The sequence below is a fragment of the Crinia signifera genome, chromosome 1 (genome assembly GCF_055691185.1).
Source record: "Crinia signifera chromosome 1, ASM5569118v1, whole genome shotgun sequence".
NCBI classification, from domain to species: domain Eukaryota; kingdom Metazoa; phylum Chordata; class Amphibia; order Anura; family Myobatrachidae; genus Crinia; species Crinia signifera.
The window spans coordinates 13,303,486-13,324,223 of record NC_139217.1 but is presented as its reverse complement, the minus strand read 5'-3'; the positions used below and the strand labels follow the sequence as shown (position 1 = coordinate 13,324,223).

The 20,738-nt window shown below is 45.3% G+C and overlaps 2 protein-coding genes across 3 annotated transcripts in view; one reads left to right on the top strand and one right to left on the bottom strand.

Annotated features, from left to right (window-relative positions):
• LOC146066978 (uncharacterized) overlaps positions 1-20,738 on the top strand; it is an 82,981-nt gene that overhangs the window by 43,595 nt on the left and 18,648 nt on the right. The window lies entirely within an intron of this gene.
• The window catches only part of LOC146067135 (pepsin A-like), a 231,818-nt gene that overhangs the window by 194,353 nt on the left and 16,727 nt on the right, over positions 1-20,738 (bottom strand). The window lies entirely within an intron of this gene.

Below are 20,738 nucleotides of genomic sequence, written 5' to 3'. Positions count from 1 at the left end.
AGAACCACACTGTATACAGTATGCTCAGTGTCACACAGCAGTGGCTGGGGATAACCATGTATGGGATATATAGTAATGCCATCACACCCTTGTCTATCAGTACTGCACAGAACCACACTGCATATAGTATGCTCAGTGTCACACAGCAGTGGCTGGGGATAACCATGTATGGGGTATATAGTAATGCCATCGCACCCTTGTCTATCAGTACTGCACAGAACCACACTTTATACAGTATGCTCAGTGTCACACAGCAGTGGCTGGGGATAACCATGTATGGGATATATATAGTAATGCCATTGCACCCTTGTCTATCAGTACTGCACAGAACCACACTGCATACAGTATGCTCCGTGTCACACAGCAGAGGCTGGGGATAACCATGTATGGGATATATAGTAATGCCATCACACCCTTGTCTATCAGTTCTGCACAGAACCACACTGCATATAGTATGCTCAGTGTCACACAGCAGTGGCTGGGGATAACCATGTATGGGATATATAGTAATACTATTACACCCTTGTCTATCAGTACTGCACAGAACCACACTGCATAAAGTATGCTCAGTACCACACAGCAGAGGCTGTGTATATCCATGTATGGGGTATATAGTAATGCCATCGCACCCTTGTCTATCAGTACTGCACAGAACCACACTGCATACAGTATGCTCAGTATCACACAGCAGTGGCTGGGGATAACCATGTATGGGATATATAGTAATGCCATCGCACCCTTGTCTATCAGTACTGCACAGAACCACACTGCATACAGTATGCTCAGTGTCACACAGCAGAGGCTGGGGATAACCAGGTATGGGGTATATAGTAATGCCATCGCACCCTTGTCTATCATTACTGCACAGAACCACACTGCATATAGTATGCTCAGTGTCACACAGCAGAGGCTGGGGATGACCATGTATGGGATATATAGTAATGCCATCACACCCTTGTCTATCAGTACTGCACAGAACCACACTGCATACAGTATGCTCAGTGTCACACAGCAGAGGCTGGGGATAACCAGGTATGGGGTATATAGTAATGCCATCGCACCCTTGTCTATCAGTACTGCACAGAACCACATTGCATACAGTATGCTCAGTGTCACACAGCAGAGGCTGGGGATGACCATGTATGGGATATATAGTAATGCCATCACAACCTTGTATATCAGTACTGCACAGAACCACACTGCATACAGTATGCTCAGTGTTACACAGCAGAGGCTGGGGATAACCATGTATGGGATATATAGTAATGCCATCACACCCTTGTCTATCAGTACTGCACAGAACCACACTGCATACAGTATGCTCAGTGTCACACAGCAGAGGCTGGGCATAACCAGGTATGGGGTATATAGTAATGCCATCGCACCCTTGTCTATCATTACTGCACAGAACCACATTGCATACAGTATGCTCAGTGTCACACAGCAGAGGCTGGGAATAACCATGTATGGGATATATAGTAATGCCATCACACCCTTGTCTATCAGTACTGCACAGAACCACACTGCATACAGTGTGCTCAGTATTACACAGCAGTGGCTGGGGATAACCATGTATGGGATATATAGTAATGCCATCGCACCCTTGTCTATCATTACTGCACAGAACCACACTGCATACAGTATGCTCAGTGTCACATAGCAGTGGCTGGGGATAACAATGTACGGGATATATAGTAATGCCATCACACCCTTGTCTATCAGTACTGCACAGAACCACACTGCAGACAGTATGCTCAGTGCCACACAGCAGAGGCTGGGGTATCAATGTATGGGATATATAGTAATGCCATCGCACCCTTGTCTATCATTACTGCACAGAACCACACTGCATACAGTATGCTCAGTGTCACACAGCAGAGGCTGGGGATAACCATGTATGGGGTATATAGTAATGATATCGCACCCTTGTCTATCATTACTGCACAGAACCACACTGCATACAGTATGCTCAGTGTCACACAGCAGAGGCTGGGGATAACATGTATGGGATATATAGTAATGCCATCGCACCCATGTCTATCAGTACTGCACAGAACCACACTGCATACAGCATACAGTATGCTCAGTGTCACACAGCAGAGGCTGGGGATAACATGTATGGGATATATAGTAATGCCATCGCACCCTTGTCTATCAGTACTGCACAGAACCACACTGCATACAGTATGCTCAGTATCACACAGCAGAGTCAGGGGATATCCATGTATGGGATATATAGTAATGCCATCGCACCCTTGTCTATCATTACTGCACAGAACCACACTGCAGACTGTACTCAGTGTCACACAGCAGAGGCAGGGGATAAACATGTATGGGATATATAGTAATGCCATCGTACCCTGGTCTATCATTACTGCACAGAAGCACACTGTATACAGTATGCTCAGTGCCACACAGCAGTGGCTGGGGATAACCACGTATGGGGTATATAGTAATGCCATCACACCCTTGTCTAATATTACTGCACAGAACCACACTGCATATAGTATGCTCAGTGCCACACAGCAGAGGCTGGGGATATCCATGTATAGGATATATAGTAATGCCATCGCACCCTTGTCTATCATTACTGCACAGAACCACACTGTATACAGTATGCTCAGTGTCACACAGCAGAGGCTGGGGATATCCATGTATGGGATATATAGTAATGCCATCACACCCTTGTATATCAGTACTGCACAGAACCACACTGCATACAGTATGCTCAGTGTTACACAGCAGAGGCTGGGGATAACCATGTATGGTATATATAGTAATGCCATCGCACCCTTGTCTATCATTACTGCACAGAACCACATTGCATACAGTATGCTCAGTGTCACACAGCAGAGGCTGGGGATAACCATGTATGGGATATATAGTAATGCCATCGCACCCTTGTCTATCATTACTGCACAGAACCACACTGCATACAGTATGCTCAGTGCCACACAGCAGAGGCTCGGGATAACCATGTATGGGGTATATAGTAATGCCATCGCACCCTTGTCTATCAGTACTGCACAGAACCACACTTTATACAGTATGCTCAGTGCCACACAGCAGAGGCTCGGGATAACCATCTATGGGATATATAGTAATGCCATCGCACCCTTGTCTATCAGTACTGCACAGAACCACACTGCATACAGTATGCTCCGTGTCACACAGCAGAGGCTGGGGATAACCATGTATGGGATATATAGTAATGCCATCACACCCTTGTCTATCAGTTCTGCACAGAACCACACTGCATATAGTATGCTCAGTGTCACACAGCAGTGGCTGGGGATAACCATGTATGGGATATATAGTAATACTATTACACACTTGTCTATCAGTACTGCACAGAACCACACTGCATAAAGTATGCTCAGTGCCACACAGCAGAGGCTGTGTATATCCATGTATGGGGTATATAGTAATGCCATCGCACCCTTGTCTATCAGTACTGCACAGAACCACACTGCATACAGTATGCTCAGTATCACACAGCAGTGGCTGGGGATAACCATGTATGGGATATATAGTAATGCCATCACACCCTTGTCTATCAGTACTGCACACAACCACACTGCATACAGTATGCTCAGTGTCACACAGCAGAGGCTGGGGATAACCAGGTATGGGGTATATAGTAATGCCATCGCACCCTTGTCTATCAGTACTGCACAGAACCACATTGCATACAGTATGCTCAGTGTCACACAGCAGAGGCTGGGGATGACCATGTATGGGATATATAGTAATGCCATCACACCCTTGTATATCAGTACTGCACAGAACCACACTGCATACAGTATGCTCAGTGTTACACAGCAGAGGCTGGGGATAACCATGTATGGGATATATAGTAATGCCATCACACCCTTGTCTATCAGTACTGCACAGAACCACACTGCATACAGTATGCTCAGTGTCACACAGCAGAGGCTGGGGATAACCAGGTATGGGGTATATAGTAATGCCATCGCACCCTTGTCTATCATTACTGCACAGAACCACATTGCATACAGTATGGTCAGTGTCACACAGCAGTGGCTGGGGATGACCATGTATGGGGTATATAGTAATGCCATCGCACCCTGGTCTATCAGTGCTGCACAGAACCACACTGCAGACTGTACTCAGTGTCACACAGCAGAGGCTGGGGATAACCATGTATGGGATATATAGTAATGCCATTGCACCCGTGTCCATCATTACTACACAGAACCACACTGCATACAGTATGCTCAGTGTCACACAGCAGAGGCAGGGGATAACCATGTATGGGATATATAGTAATGCCATCGCACCAGTGTCCATCAGTACTGCACAGAACCACACTGCATACAGTATGCTCAGTGTCACACAGCAGTGGCTGGGGATAACCATGTATGGGATATATAGTAATGCCATCGCACCCTTGTCTATCATTACTGCACAGAACCACACTGCATACAGTATGCTCAGTGCCACACAGCAGAGGCTCAGGATAACCATGTATGGGGTATATAGTAATGCCATCGCACCCTTGTCTATCAGTACTGCAAAGAACCACACTGTATACAGTATGCTCAGTGTCACACAGCAGTGGCTGGGGATAACCATGTATGGGATATATAGTAATGCCATCACACCCTTGTCTATCAGTACTGCAAAGAACCACACTGTATACAGTATGCTCAGTGTCACACAGCAGTGGCTGGGGATAACCATGTATGGGATATATAGTAATGCCATCACACCCTTGTCTATCAGTACTGCACAGAACCACACTGCATATAGTATGCTCAGTGTCACACAGCAGTGGCTGGGGATAACCATGTATGGGGTATATAGTAATGCCATCGCACCCTTGTCTATCAGTACTGCACAGAACCACACTTTATACAGTATGCTCAGTGTCACACAGCAGTGGCTGGGGATAACCATGTATGGGATATATATAGTAATGCCATTGCACCCTTGTCTATCAGTACTGCACAGAACCACACTGCATACAGTATGCTCCGTGTCACACAGCAGAGGCTGGGGATAACCATGTATGGGATATATAGTAATGCCATCACACCCTTGTCTATCAGTTCTGCACAGAACCACACTGCATATAGTATGCTCAGTGTCACACAGCAGTGGCTGGGGATAACCATGTATGGGATATATAGTAATACTATTACACCCTTGTCTATCAGTACTGCACAGAACCACACTGCATAAAGTATGCTCAGTACCACACAGCAGAGGCTGTGTATATCCATGTATGGGGTATATAGTAATGCCATCGCACCCTTGTCTATCAGTACTGCACAGAACCACACTGCATACAGTATGCTCAGTATCACACAGCAGTGGCTGGGGATAACCATGTATGGGATATATAGTAATGCCATCGCACCCTTGTCTATCAGTACTGCACAGAACCACACTGCATACAGTATGCTCAGTGTCACACAGCAGAGGCTGGGGATAACCAGGTATGGGGTATATAGTAATGCCATCGCACCCTTGTCTATCATTACTGCACAGAACCACACTGCATATAGTATGCTCAGTGTCACACAGCAGAGGCTGGGGATGACCATGTATGGGATATATAGTAATGCCATCACACCCTTGTCTATCAGTACTGCACAGAACCACACTGCATACAGTATGCTCAGTGTCACACAGCAGAGGCTGGGGATAACCATGTATGGGATATATAGTAATGCCATCGCACCCTTGTCTATCAGTACTGCACAGAACCACACTGTATACAGTATGCTCAGTGTCACACAGCAGAGGCTGGGGATAACCAGGTATGGGGTATATAGTAATGCCATCGCACCCTTGTCTATCAGTACTGCACAGAACCACATTGCATACAGTATGCTCAGTGTCACACAGCAGAGGCTGGGGATGACCATGTATGGGATATATAGTAATGCCATCACAACCTTGTATATCAGTACTGCACAGAACCACACTGCATACAGTATGCTCAGTGTTACACAGCAGAGGCTGGGGATAACCATGTATGGGATATATAGTAATGCCATCACACCCTTGTCTATCAGTACTGCACAGAACCACACTGCATACAGTATGCTCAGTGTCACACAGCAGAGGCTGGGGATAACCAGGTATGGGGTATATAGTAATGCCATCGCACCCTTGTCTATCATTACTGCACAGAACCACATTGCATACAGTATGCTCAGTGTCACACAGCAGAGGCTGGGAATAACCATGTATGGGATATATAGTAATGCCATCACACCCTTGTCTATCAGTACTGCACAGAACCACACTGCATACAGTGTGCTCAGTATTACACAGCAGTGGCTGGGGATAACCATGTATGGGATATATAGTAATGCCATCGCACCCTTGTCTATCATTACTGCACAGAACCACACTGCATACAGTATGCTCAGTGTCACATAGCAGTGGCTGGGGATAACAATGTACGGGATATATAGTAATGCCATCACACCCTTGTCTATCAGTACTGCACAGAACCACACTGCAGACAGTATGCTCAGTGCCACACAGCAGAGGCTGGGGTATCAATGTATGGGATATATAGTAATGCCATCGCACCCTTGTCTATCATTACTGCACAGAACCACACTGCATACAGTATGCTCAGTGTCACACAGCAGAGGCTGGGGATAACCATGTATGGGGTATATAGTAATGATATCGCACCCTTGTCTATCATTACTGCACAGAACCACACTGCATACAGTATGCTCAGTGTCACACAGCAGAGGCTGGGGATAACATGTATGGGATATATAGTAATGCCATCGCACCCATGTCTATCAGTACTGCACAGAACCACACTGCATACAGCATACAGTATGCTCAGTGTCACACAGCAGAGGCTGGGGATAACATGTATGGGATATATAGTAATGCCATCGCACCCTTGTCTATCAGTACTGCACAGAACCACACTGCATACAGTATGCTCAGTATCACACAGCAGAGTCAGGGGATATCCATGTATGGGATATATAGTAATGCCATCGCACCCTTGTCTATCATTACTGCACAGAACCACACTGCAGACTGTACTCAGTGTCACACAGCAGAGGCTGGGGATAACCATGTATGGGATATATAGTAATGCCATCGTACCCTGGTCTATCATTACTGCACAGAAGCACACTGTATACAGTATGCTCAGTGCCACACAGCAGTGGCTGGGGATAACCACGTATGGGGTATATAGTAATGCCATCACACCCTTGTCTAATATTACTGCACAGAACCACACTGCATATAGTATGCTCAGTGCCACACAGCAGAGGCTGGGGATATCCATGTATAGGATATATAGTAATGCCATCGCACCCTTGTCTATCATTACTGCACAGAACCACACTGTATACAGTATGCTCAGTGTCACACAGCAGAGGCTGGGGATATCCATGTATGGGATATATAGTAATGCCATCGCACCCTTGTCTATCATTACTGCACAGAACCACACTGTATACAGTATGCTCAGTGTCACACAGCAGAGGCTGGGGATAACCATGTATGGGATATATAGTAATGCCATCGCACCCTTGTCTATCATTACTGCACAGAACCACACTGCATACAGTATGCTCAGTGTCACACAGCAGTGGCTGGGGATGACCATATATGGGATATATAGTAATGCCATCGCACCCTTGTCTAGCAGTACTGCACAGAACCACACTGCATACAGTATGCTCAGTGTCACACAGCAGAGGCTGGGGATGACCATGTATGGGATATATAGTAATGCCATCGCACCCTGGTCTATCATTGCTGCACAGAACCACACTGCATACAGTATGCTCAGTGTCACACAGCAGAGGCTGGGGATATCCATGTATGAGATATATAGTAATGCCATTGCACCCTTGTCTATCATTACTGCACAGAACCACACTGCATACAGTATGCTCAGTGTCACACAGCCGAGGCTGTGTATATCCATGTATGGGATATATAGTAATGCCATCGCAACCTTGTCTATCAGTACTGCACAGAACCAAATTGCATACAGTATGCTCAGTGTCACACAGCAGTGGCTGGGGATAACCATGTATGGGATATATAGTAATGCCATCACACCCTTGTCTATCAGTACTGCACAGAACCACACTGCAGACAGTATGCTCAGTGCCACACAGCAGAGGCTGGGGTATCCATGTATGGGATATATAGTAATGCCATCGCACCCTTGTCTATCATTACTGCACAGAACCACACTGCATACAGTATGCTCAGTGTCACACAGCAGAGGCTGGGGATAACCATGTATGGGGTATATAGTAATGATATCGCACCCTTGTCTATCATTACTGCACAGAACCACACTGCATACAGTATGCTCAGTATCACACAGCAGAGGCTGGGGATAACCATGTATGGGATATATAGTAATGCCATCGCACCCTTGTCTATCATTACTGCACAGAACCACACTGTATACAGTATGCTCAGTGTCACACAGCAGAGGCTGGGGATAACCATGTATGGGATATATAGTAATGTCATCGCACCCTTGTCTATCATTACTGCACAAAACCACACTGCATACAGTATGCTCAGTGTCACACAGCAGAGGCTGTGTATATCCATGTATGGGATATATAGTAATGCCATCGCACCCTTGTCTATCATTACTGCACAGAACCACACTGCATACAGTATGCTCAGTGCCACACAGCAGAGGCTGGGGATAACCATGTATGGGATATATAGTAATGCCATCGCACCCTTGTCTATCAGTACTGCACAGAACCAAATTGCATACAGTATGCTCAGTGTCACACAGCAGAGGCTGGGGATAACCATGTATGGGGTATATAGTAATGCCATCACACCCTTGTTTATCATTACTGCACAGCACCACACTGTATACAGTATGCTCAGTGTCACACAGCAGAGGCTGGGGATAACCATGTATGGGGTATATAGTAATGCCATCGCACCCTTGTCTATCAGTACTGCACAGAACCAAATTGCATACAGTATGCTCAGTGTCACACAGCAGTGGCTGGGGATAACCATGTATGGGGTATATAGTAATACCATCGCACCCTTGTCTATCATTACTGCACAGAACCACACTGTATACAGTATGCTCAGTGTCACACAGCAGAGGCTGGGGATAACCATGTATGGGATATATAGTAATGCCATCGCACCCTTGTCTATCAGTACTGCACACAACCACACTGCATACAGTATGCTCAGTGTCACACAGCAGAGGCTGGGGATAACCATGTATGGGATATATAGTAATGCCATCGCACCCTTGTCTATCAGTACTGCACAGAACCACACTGCATACGGTATGCTCAGTGTCACACAGCAGATGCTAGGTATAACTATGTATGGGATATATAGTAATGCCATCGCACCCGTGTCCATCAGTACTGCACAGAACCACACTGCATACAGTATGTTCAGTGTCACACAGCAGAGGCTGGGGATAACCATGTATGGGATATATAGTAATGCCATCGCACCCTTGTCTATCATTACTGCACAGAACCACACTGCATACAGTATGCTCAGTATCAAACAGCAGAGGCTGGGAATGACCATGTATGGGATATATAGTAATGTCATCGCACCCTTGTCTATCATTACTGCACAGAACCACACTGCATACAGTATGCTCAGTGTCACACAGCAGAGGCTGGGGATAACCATGTATGGGATATATCGTAATGCCATCACACCTTTGTCTATCAGTACTGCACAGAACCACACTGCATACAGTATGCTCAGTGTCACACAGCAGTGGCTGGGGATAACCATGTATGGGATATATAGTAATGCCATCGCACCCTTGTCTATCATTACTGCACAGAACCACACTGCATACAGTATGCTCAGTGTCACACAGCAGTGGCTGGGGATAACCATGTATGGGATATATAGTAATGCCATCGCACCCTTGTCTATCAGTACTGCACAGAACCACACTGCATACAGTATGCTCAGTGTCACACAGCAGAGGCTGGGGATAACCATGTATGGGATATATAGTAATGCCATCGCACCCTTGTCTATCAATAGTGTTCACAACCACACTGCATACAGTATGCTCAGTGTCACACAGCAGAGGCTGGGGATATCCATGTATGGGATATATAGTAATGCCATCGCACCCTTGTCTATCATTACTGCACAGAACCACACTGTATATAGTATGCTCAGTATCACACAGCAGAGGCTGGGGATAACCATGTATGGGATATATAGTAATGCCATCGCACCCTTGTCTATCATTACTGCACAGAACCACACTGTATATAGTATGCTCAGTATCACACAGCAGAGGCTGGGGATAACCATGTATGGGATATATAGTAATGCCATCGCACCCTTGTCTATCATTAGTGCTCACAACCACACTGCATACAGTATGCTCAGTGTCACACAGCAGAGGCTGGGGATGACATGTATGGGGTATATAGTAATGCCATCGCACCCTTGTCTATCAGTACTGCACAGAACCACACTGCATACAGTATGCTCAGTGTCACACAGCAGAGGCTGGGGATAGCCATGTATGGGATATATAGTAATGCCATCGCACCCTTGTCTATCATTACTGCACAGAACCACACTGCATACGGTATGTTCAATGTCACACAGCAGAGGCTGGGGATAACCATGTATGGGATATTTATTTATTTATTTATTAACAGTTTCTTATATAGCGCACACAGATTCCGCAGCGCTTTACAGAGCATAGTTATAATCAAAAACACATAACAAATTACAGTACAAGACAGTTTAGGACAAGTACAGTACATGGTTAATATGGATAGGTGCACCAGGGGACAGGACATTGAAGCAATTATCAGGGTGGCAGAGGTTTATATATTCTAAGAAAGGCACATAAGGAGAGAGGGCCCTGCTCGTGAGAGCTTACATTCTAAAGGGGAGGGTTAGACAGACTGGGGTGACACAGAAGGCAAAGAAGTGAGCTTAGACAGGTTAGGTTGAGAGATTGTCAGGTTTTATGCAGGAGGGTGGGAAGAGGTCAGCTTAGTCTTTAATATTTTAAGTCTAAAAAAGTGCTGGGTCATCCAAGAGTAGACAGCAGAGAGACAGTTGGAGATATGAGTAAGGATAGAGGGAGAGAGATCAGGAAAGGATCGGTAGATTTTAGTATTATCAGCATAGAGGGGATAGTGGAAGTTAAGTGAGCAAATAAGCTCACCCAGAGAGGACATGTAGAGATAGAGAAGAAGAGGGCCAAGAATAAAATGTTGGGGGACACCTATTATCAATGGAAGAGCAGGAGAGGTGAAGTCATTAGAGGTACAGCTGTGCATTTTTAAAACAGACAGTGCATATGCAAGCAGAAAGAGTAATATTCAAAGTTTTAGCAGTTAAGAGTTGCACTTATGTTGATTGTAGTTTCCTTCAGTTTCTGTCCAGTTTAAGTCCAGGCTAAGTCTAGGCGACAGTGTGCGGTTGTATATTCCTACTTAGAATCTTCCTACTTTGAATTCTGACAAAATTTCTAAAGCCAGATTTCTATATCCAGCCAAGGCTAGTCAGCCTCCAATACTCTAATAAGTAGATCTGTAAAGCTGTTTCTAACTTCAGTGATTAAGACCGCACCCAATGCCCCTCTCTCACTAGAGAAAGTGAGCAATAAAACTGAGATAAGCAAATGGTGAGATGTTACAGACCATGTCCAAGTCACTAGTCAATTTTAAGTCACTATCTAATTTTAAAAATAAATTTGTACATTTACCTAGGACAAAGCAAGATACTAATCACACTGATGCTAGTTCAAATATGACTGTTGCATGAATGGAATTTTACCTAGGACAAAGCAAGATACTAATCACACTGATGCTAGTTCAAATATGACTGTTGCATGAATGGAATTTTACCTAGGACAAAGCAAGATACTAATCACACTGATGCTAGTTCAAATATGACTGTTGCATGAATGGAATTTTACCTAGGACAAAGCAAGATACTAATCACACTGATGCTAGTTCAAATATGACTGTTGCATGAATGGAATTTTACCTAGGACAAAGCAAGATACTAATCACACTGATGCTAGTTCAAATATGACTGTTGCATGAATGGGATTTTACCTAGGACAAAGCAAGATACTAATCACACTGATGCTAGTTCAAATATGACTGTTGCATGAATGGAATTTTACCTAGGACAAAGCAAGATACTAATCACACTGATGCTAGTTCAAATATGACTGTTGCATGAATGGAATTTTACCTAGGACAAAGCAAGATACTAATCACACAGATGCTAGTTCAAATATGACTGTTGCATGAATGGAATTTTACCTGCAATGAGAAGAGAATAAGACGGGAGTTATGTCACAGCAAGTCCAGGCTAAGTCTAGGCGACAGTGTGCGGTTGTATATTCCTACTTAGAATCTTCCTACTTTGAATTCTGACAAAATTTCTAAAGCCAGATTTCTATAGCCAGCCAAGGCTAGTCAGCCTCCAATATATATATATATATAGTAATGCCATCGCACCCTTGTCTATCAATAGTGCTCACAACCACACTGCATACAGTATGCTCAGTGTCACACAGCAGAGGCTGGGGATAACCATGTATGGGATATATAGTAATGCCATCGCACCCTTGTCTATCATTACTGCACAGAACCACACTGTATATAGTATGCTCAGTATCACACAGCAGAGGCTGGGGATAACCATGTATGGGATATATAGTAATGCCATCGCACCCTTGTCTATCATTAGTGCTCACAACCACACTGCATACAGTATGCTCAGTGTCACACAGCAGAGGCTGGGGATATCCATGTATGGGATATATAGTAATGCCATCGCACCCTTGTCTATCATTACTGCACAGAACCACACTGCATACAGTATGTTCAATGTCACACAGCAGAGGCTGGGGATAACCATGTATGGGATATATAGTAATGCCATCGCACCCTTGTCTATCATTAGTGCACACAACCACACTGCATACAGTATGTTCAGTGTCACACAGCAGAGGCTGGGGATATCCATGTATGGGATATATAGTAATGCCATCGCACCCTTGTCTATTATTACTGCACAGAACCACACTGCATATAGTATGCTCAGTGCACACAGCAGAGGCTGGGGATATCCATGTATGAGATATATAGTAATGCCATCGCACCCTTGTCTATCATTTGTTCACACAACCACACTGCATACAGTATGTTCAGTGTCACACAGCAGAGGCTGGGGATATCCATGTATGGGATATATAGTAATGCCATCGCACCCTTGTCTATTATTACTGCACAGAACCACACTGCATATAGTATGCTCAGTGCACACAGCAGAGGCTGGGGATATCCATGTATGAGATATATAGTAATGCCATCACACCCTTGTCTATCATTTGTTCACACAACCACACTGCATACAGTATGTTCAGTGTCACACAGCAGAGGCTGGGGATATCCATGTATGGGATATATAGTAATGCCATCACACCCTTATCTATCATTACTGCACAGTACCACACTGCATACAGTATGCTCAGTATTACACAGCAGTGGCTGGGGATAACCATGTATGGGATATATAGTAATGCCATCGTACCCTTGTCTATTATTACTGCACAGAACCACACTGCATATAGTATGCTCAGTGCACACGGCAGAGGCTGGGGATAACCATGTATGGGATATATAGTAATGCTATCACACCCTTGTCTATCAGTACTGCACAGAACCACACTGCATACAGTATGCTCAGTGTCACACAGCAGAGGCTGGGGATAACCATGTATGGGGTATATAGTAATGCCATCGCACCCTTGTCTATTATTACTGCACAGAACCACACTGCATATAGTATGTTCAGTGTCACACAGCAGAGGCTGGGGATAACCATGTATGGGGTATATAGTAATGCCATCGCACCCTTGTCTATTATTACTGCACAGAACCACACTGCATATAGTATGTTCAGTGTCACACAGCAGAGGCTGGGGATGACCATGTATGGGGTATATAGTAATGCCATCACACCCTTGTCTATCATTACTGCACAGAACCACACTGCATACAGTATGCTCAGTGTTACACAGCAGAGGCTGGGGATAACCATGTATGGGATATATAGTAATGCCATCACACCCTTGTCTATCATTACTGCACAGAACCACACTGCACACTGCTCAGTGTCACACAGCAGAGGCTGGGGATAACCATGTATGGGATATATAGTAATGCCATCGCACCCTTGTCTATCATTACTGAACAGAACCACACTGCACACGGTATGCTCAGTGTCACACAGTAGAGGCTGGGGATGACCATGTATGGGGTATATAGTAATGCCATCGCACCCTTGTCTATCATTACTGCACAGAACCACACTGCATACAGTATGCTCAGTGTCACACAGCAGAGGCTGGGGATAATCATGTATGGGATATATAGTAATGCCATCGCACCAGTGTCCATCAGTACTGCACAGAACCACACTGCATACAGTATGCTCAGTGTCACACAGCAGAGGCTGGGGATGACCATGTATGGGATATATAGTAATGCCATCGCACCCTTGTCTATCATTACTGCACAGAACCACACTGCATACAGTATGCTCAGTGTCACACAGCAGAGGCTGGGGATAACCATGTATTGGATATATAGTAATGCCATCACACCCTTGTCTATCAGTACTGCACAGAACCAGACTGCATACAGTATGCTCAGTGTCACACAGCAGAGGCTGGGGATAACCATGTATGGGATATATAGTAATGCCATCGCACCCTTGTCTATCATTACTGCACAGAACCACACTGCATACGGTATGCTCAGTGTCACACAGCAGAGGCTTGGGATGACCATGTATGGGGTATATAGTAATGCCATCGCACCCTTGTCTATCATTACTGCACAGAACCACACTGCATACAGTATGCTCAGTGCCACACAGCAGAGGCTGGGGATAACCATGTATGGGATATATAGTAATGCCATCGCACCCTTGTCTATCATTACCGCACACAACCACACTGCATACAGTATGCTCAGTGCCACACAGCAGTGGCTGTGGATAACCATGTATGGGATATATAGTAATGCCATCGCACCCTTGTCTATCATTACTGCACACAACCACACTGCATACAGTATGCTCAGTGTCACACAGCAGTGGCTGGGGATAACCATGTATGGGATATATAGTAATGCCATCGCACCCTTGTCTATCAGTACTGCACACAACCACACTGCATACAGTATGCTCAGTGTCACACAGCAGAGGCTGGGGATGACCATGTATGGGATATATAGTAATGCCATCGCACCCTTGTCTATCATTACTGCACAGAACCACACTGCATACAGTATGCTCAGTGTCACACAGCAGAGGCTGGGGATAACCATGTATTGGATATATAGTAATGCCATCACACCCTTGTCTATCAGTACTGCACAGAACCAGACTGCATACAGTATGCTCAGTGTCACACAGCAGAGGCTGGGGATAACCATGTATGGGATATATAGTAATGCCATCGCACCCTTGTCTATCATTACCGCACACAACCACACTGCATACAGTATGCTCAGTGCCACACAGCAGTGGCTGTGGATAACCATGTATGGGATATATAGTAATGCCATCGCACCCTTGTCTATCATTACTGCACACAACCACACTGCATACAGTATGCTCAGTGTCACACAGCAGTGGCTGGGGATAACCATGTATGGGATATATAGTAATGCCATCGCACCCTTGTCTATCAGTACTGCACACAACCACACTGCATACAGTATGCTCAGTGTCACACAGCAGAGGCTGGGGATGACCATGTATGGGATATATAGTAATGCCATCGCACCCTTGTCTATCATTACTGCACAGAACCACACTGCATACAGTATGCTCAGTGTCACACAGCAGAGGCTGGGGATAACCATGTATTGGATATATAGTAATGCCATCACACCCTTGTCTATCAGTACTGCACAGAACCAGACTGCATACAGTATGCTCAGTGTCACACAGCAGAGGCTGGGGATAACCATGTATGGGATATATAGTAATGCCATCGCACCCTTGTCTATCATTACTGCACAGAACCACACTGCATACGGTATGCTCAGTGTCACACAGCAGAGGCTGGGGATGACCATGTATGGGGTATATAGTAATGCCATCGCACCCTTGTCTATCATTACTGCACAGAACCACACTGCATACAGTATGCTCAGTGCCACACAGCAGAGGCTGGGGATAACCATGTATGGGATATATAGTAATGCCATCGCACCCTTGTCTATCAGTACTGCACAGAACCACACTGCATACAGTATGCTCAGTATCACACAGCAGTGGCTGGGGATGACCATGTATGGGATATATAGTAATGCCATCGCACCCTTGTCTATCATTACCGCACACAACCACACTGCATACAGTATGCTCAGTGCCACACAGCAGTGGCTGTGGATAACCATGTATGGGATATATAGTAATGCCATCGCACCCTTGTCTATCATTACTGCACACAACCACACTGCATACAGTATGCTCAGTGTCACACAGCAGTGGCTGGGGATAACCATGTATGGGATATATAGTAATGCCATCGCACCCTTGTCTATCAGTACTGCACACAACCACACTGCATACAGTATGCTCAGTGTCACACAGCAGAGGCTGGGGATGACCATGTATGGGATATATAGTAATGCCATCGCACCCTTGTCTATCATTACTGCACAGAACCACACTGCATATAGTATGTTCAGTGTCACACAGCAGAGGCTGGGGATAACCATGTATGGGATATATAGTAATGCCATCGCACCCTTGTCTATCATTACTGCACACAACCACACTGCATACAGTATGCTCAGTGTCACACAGCAGTGGCTGGGGATAACCATGTATGGGATATATAGTAATGCCATCGCACCCTTGTCTATCAGTACTGCACACAACCACACTGCATACAGTATGCTCAGTGTCACACAGCAGAGGCTGGGGATGACCATGTATGGGATATATAGTAATGCCATCGCACCCTTGTCTATCATTACTGCACAGAACCACACTGCATATAGTATGTTCAGTGTCACACAGCAGAGGCTGGGGATAACCATAAATGGGATATATAGTAATGCCATTGCACCCTTGTCTATCATTACTGCACAGAACCAGACTGCATACAGTATGCTCAGTGTCACACAGCAGAGGCTGGGGATAACCATGTATGGGATATATAGTAATGCCATCGCACCCTTGTCTATCAATAGTGCTCACAACCACACTGCATACAGTATGCTCAGTGTCACACAGCAGAGGCTGGGGATAACCATGTATGGGATATATAGTAATGCCATCGCACCCTTGTCTATCATTACTGCACAGAACCACACTGTATATAGTATGCTCAGTATCACACAGCAGAGGCTGGGGATAACCATGTATGGGATATATAGTAATGCCATCGCACCCTTGTCTATCATTAGTGCTCACAACCACACTGCATACAGTATGCTCAGTGTCACACAGCAGAGGCTGGGGATATCCATGTATGGGATATATAGTAATGCCATCGCACCCTTGTCTATCATTACTGCACAGAACCACACTGCATACAGTATGTTCAATGTCACACAGCAGAGGCTGGGGATAACCATGTATGGGGTATATAGTAATGCCATCGCACCCTTGTCTATCATTAGTGCACACAACCACACTGCATACAGTATGTTCAGTGTCACACAGCAGAGGCTGGGGATATCCATGTATGGGATATATAGTAATGCCATCGCACCCTTGTCTATTATTACTGCACAGAACAACACTGCATATAGTATGCTCAGTGCACACAGCAGAGGCTGGGGATAACCATGTATGGGGTATATAGTAATGCCATCGCACCCTTGTCTATCATTACTGCACAGAACAACACTGCATATAGTATGCTCAGTGCACACAGCAGAGGCTGGGGATATCCATGTATTTGATATATAGTAATGCCATCGCACCCTTGTCTATCATTTGTTCACACAACCACACTGCATACAGTATGTTCAGTGTCACACAGCAGAGGCTGGGGATATCCATGTATGGGATATATAGTAATGCCATCGCACCCTTGTCTATTATTACTGCACAGAACCACACTGCATATAGTATGCTCAGTGCACACAGCAGAGGCTGGGGATATCCATGTATGAGATATATAGTAATGCCATCGCACCCTTGTCTATCATTAGTGCACACAACCACACTGCATACAGTATGTTCAGTGTCACACAGCAGAGGCTGGGGATATCCATGTATGGGATATATAGTAATGCCATCGCACCCTTGTCTATTATTACTGCACAGAACCACACTGCATATAGTATGCTCAGTGCACACGGCAGAGGCTGGGGATAACCATGTATGGGATATATAGTAATGCTATCACACCCTTGTCTATCAGTACTGCACAGAACCACACTGCATACAGTATGCTCAGTGTCACACAGCAGAGGCTGGGGATAACCATGTATGGGGTATATAGTAATGCCATCGCACCCTTGTCTATTATTACTGCACAGAACCACACTGCATATAGTATGTTCAGTGTCACACAGCAGAGGCTGGGGATAACCATGTATGGGGTATATAGTAATGCCATCACACCCTTGTCTATCATTACTGCACAGAACCACACTGCATACAGTATGCTCAGTGTTACACAGCAGAGGCTGGGGATAACCATGTATGGGATATATGATAATGCCATCACACCCTTGTCTATCAGTACTGCACAGAACCACACTGCACACTGCTCAGTGTCACACAGCAGAGGCTGGGGATAACCATGTATGGGATATATAGTAATGCCATCGCACCCTTGTCTATCATTACTGAACAGAACCACACTGCACACGGTATGCTCAGTGTCACACAGTAGAGGCTGGGGATGACCATGTATGGGGTATATAGTAATGCCATCGCACCCTTGTCTATCATTACTGCACAGAACCACACTGCATACAGTATGCTCAGTGTCACACAGCAGAGGCTGGGGATAACCATGTATGGGATATATAGTAATGCCATCGCACCAGTGTCCATCAGTACTGCACAGAACCACACTGCATACAGTATGCTCAGTGTCACACAGCAGAGGCTGGGGATGACCATGTATGGGATATATAGTAATGCCATCGCACCCTTGTCTATCATTACTGCACAGAACCACACTGCATACAGTATGCTCAGTGTCACACAGCAGAGGCTGGGGATAACCATGTTTAGGATATATAGTAATGCCATCACACCCTTGTCTATCAGTACTGCACAGAACCAGACTGCATACAGTATGCTCAGTGTCACACAGCAGAGGCTGGGGATAACCATGTATGGGATATATAGTAATGCCATCGCACCCTTGTCTATCATTACTGCACAGAACCACACTGCATACGGTATGCTCAGTGTCACACAGCAGAGGCTGGGGATGACCATGTATGGGGTATATAGTAATGCCATCGCACCCTTGTCTATCATTACTGCACAGAACCACACTGCATACAGTATGCTCAGTGCCACACAGCAGAGGCTGGGGATAACCATGTATGGGATATATAGTAATGCCATCGCACCCTTGTCTATCAGTACTGCACAGAACCACACTGCATACAGTATGCTCAGTATCACACAGCAGTGGCTGGGGATGACCATGTATGGGATATATAGTAATGCCATCGCACCCTTGTCTATCATTACTGCACACAACCACACTGCATACAGTATGCTCAGTGCCACACAGCAGTGGCTGTGGATAACCATGTATGGGATATATAGTAATGCCATCGCACCCTTGTCTATCATTACTGCACACAACCACACTGCATACAGTATGCTCAGTGTCACACAGCAGTGGCTGGGGATAACCATGTATGGGATATATAGTAATGCCATCGCACCCTTGTCTATCAGTACTGCACACAACCACACTGCATACAGTATGCTCAGTGTCACACAGCAGAGGCTGGGGATGACCATGTATGGGATATATAGTAATGCCATCGCACCCTTGTCTATCATTACTGCACAGAACCACACTGCATATAGTATGTTCAGTGTCACACAGCAGAGGCTGGGGATAACCATATATGGGATATATAGTAATGCCATCGCACCCTTGTCTATCATTACTGCACAGAACCACACTGCATATAGTATGTTTAGTGTCACACAGCAGAGGCTGGGGATAACCATAAATGGGATATATAGTAATGCCATTGCACCCTTGTCTATCATTACTGCACAGAACCAGACTGCATACAGTATGCTCAGTGTCACACAGCAGAGGCTGGGGATAACCATGTATGGGATATATAGTAATGCCATCGCACCCTTGTCTATCAGTACTGCACAGAACCACACTGCATATAGTATGCTCAGTGTCACACAGCAGAGGCTGGGGATAACCATGTATGGGGTATATAGTAATGCCATCGCACCCTTGTCTATCAGTACTGCACAGAACCACACTGCATACAGTATGCTCAGTGTCACACAGCAGAGGCTGGGGATAACCATGTATGCACCCTTGTCTATCATTACTGCACACAACCACACTGCATACAGTATGTTCAATGTCACACAGCAGAGGCTGGGGATGACCATGTTTGGGATATACAATAGTAATGCCATCGCACCCTTGTCTATCTTAGTGCACACAACCACACTGCATATAGTATGTTCAGTGTCACACA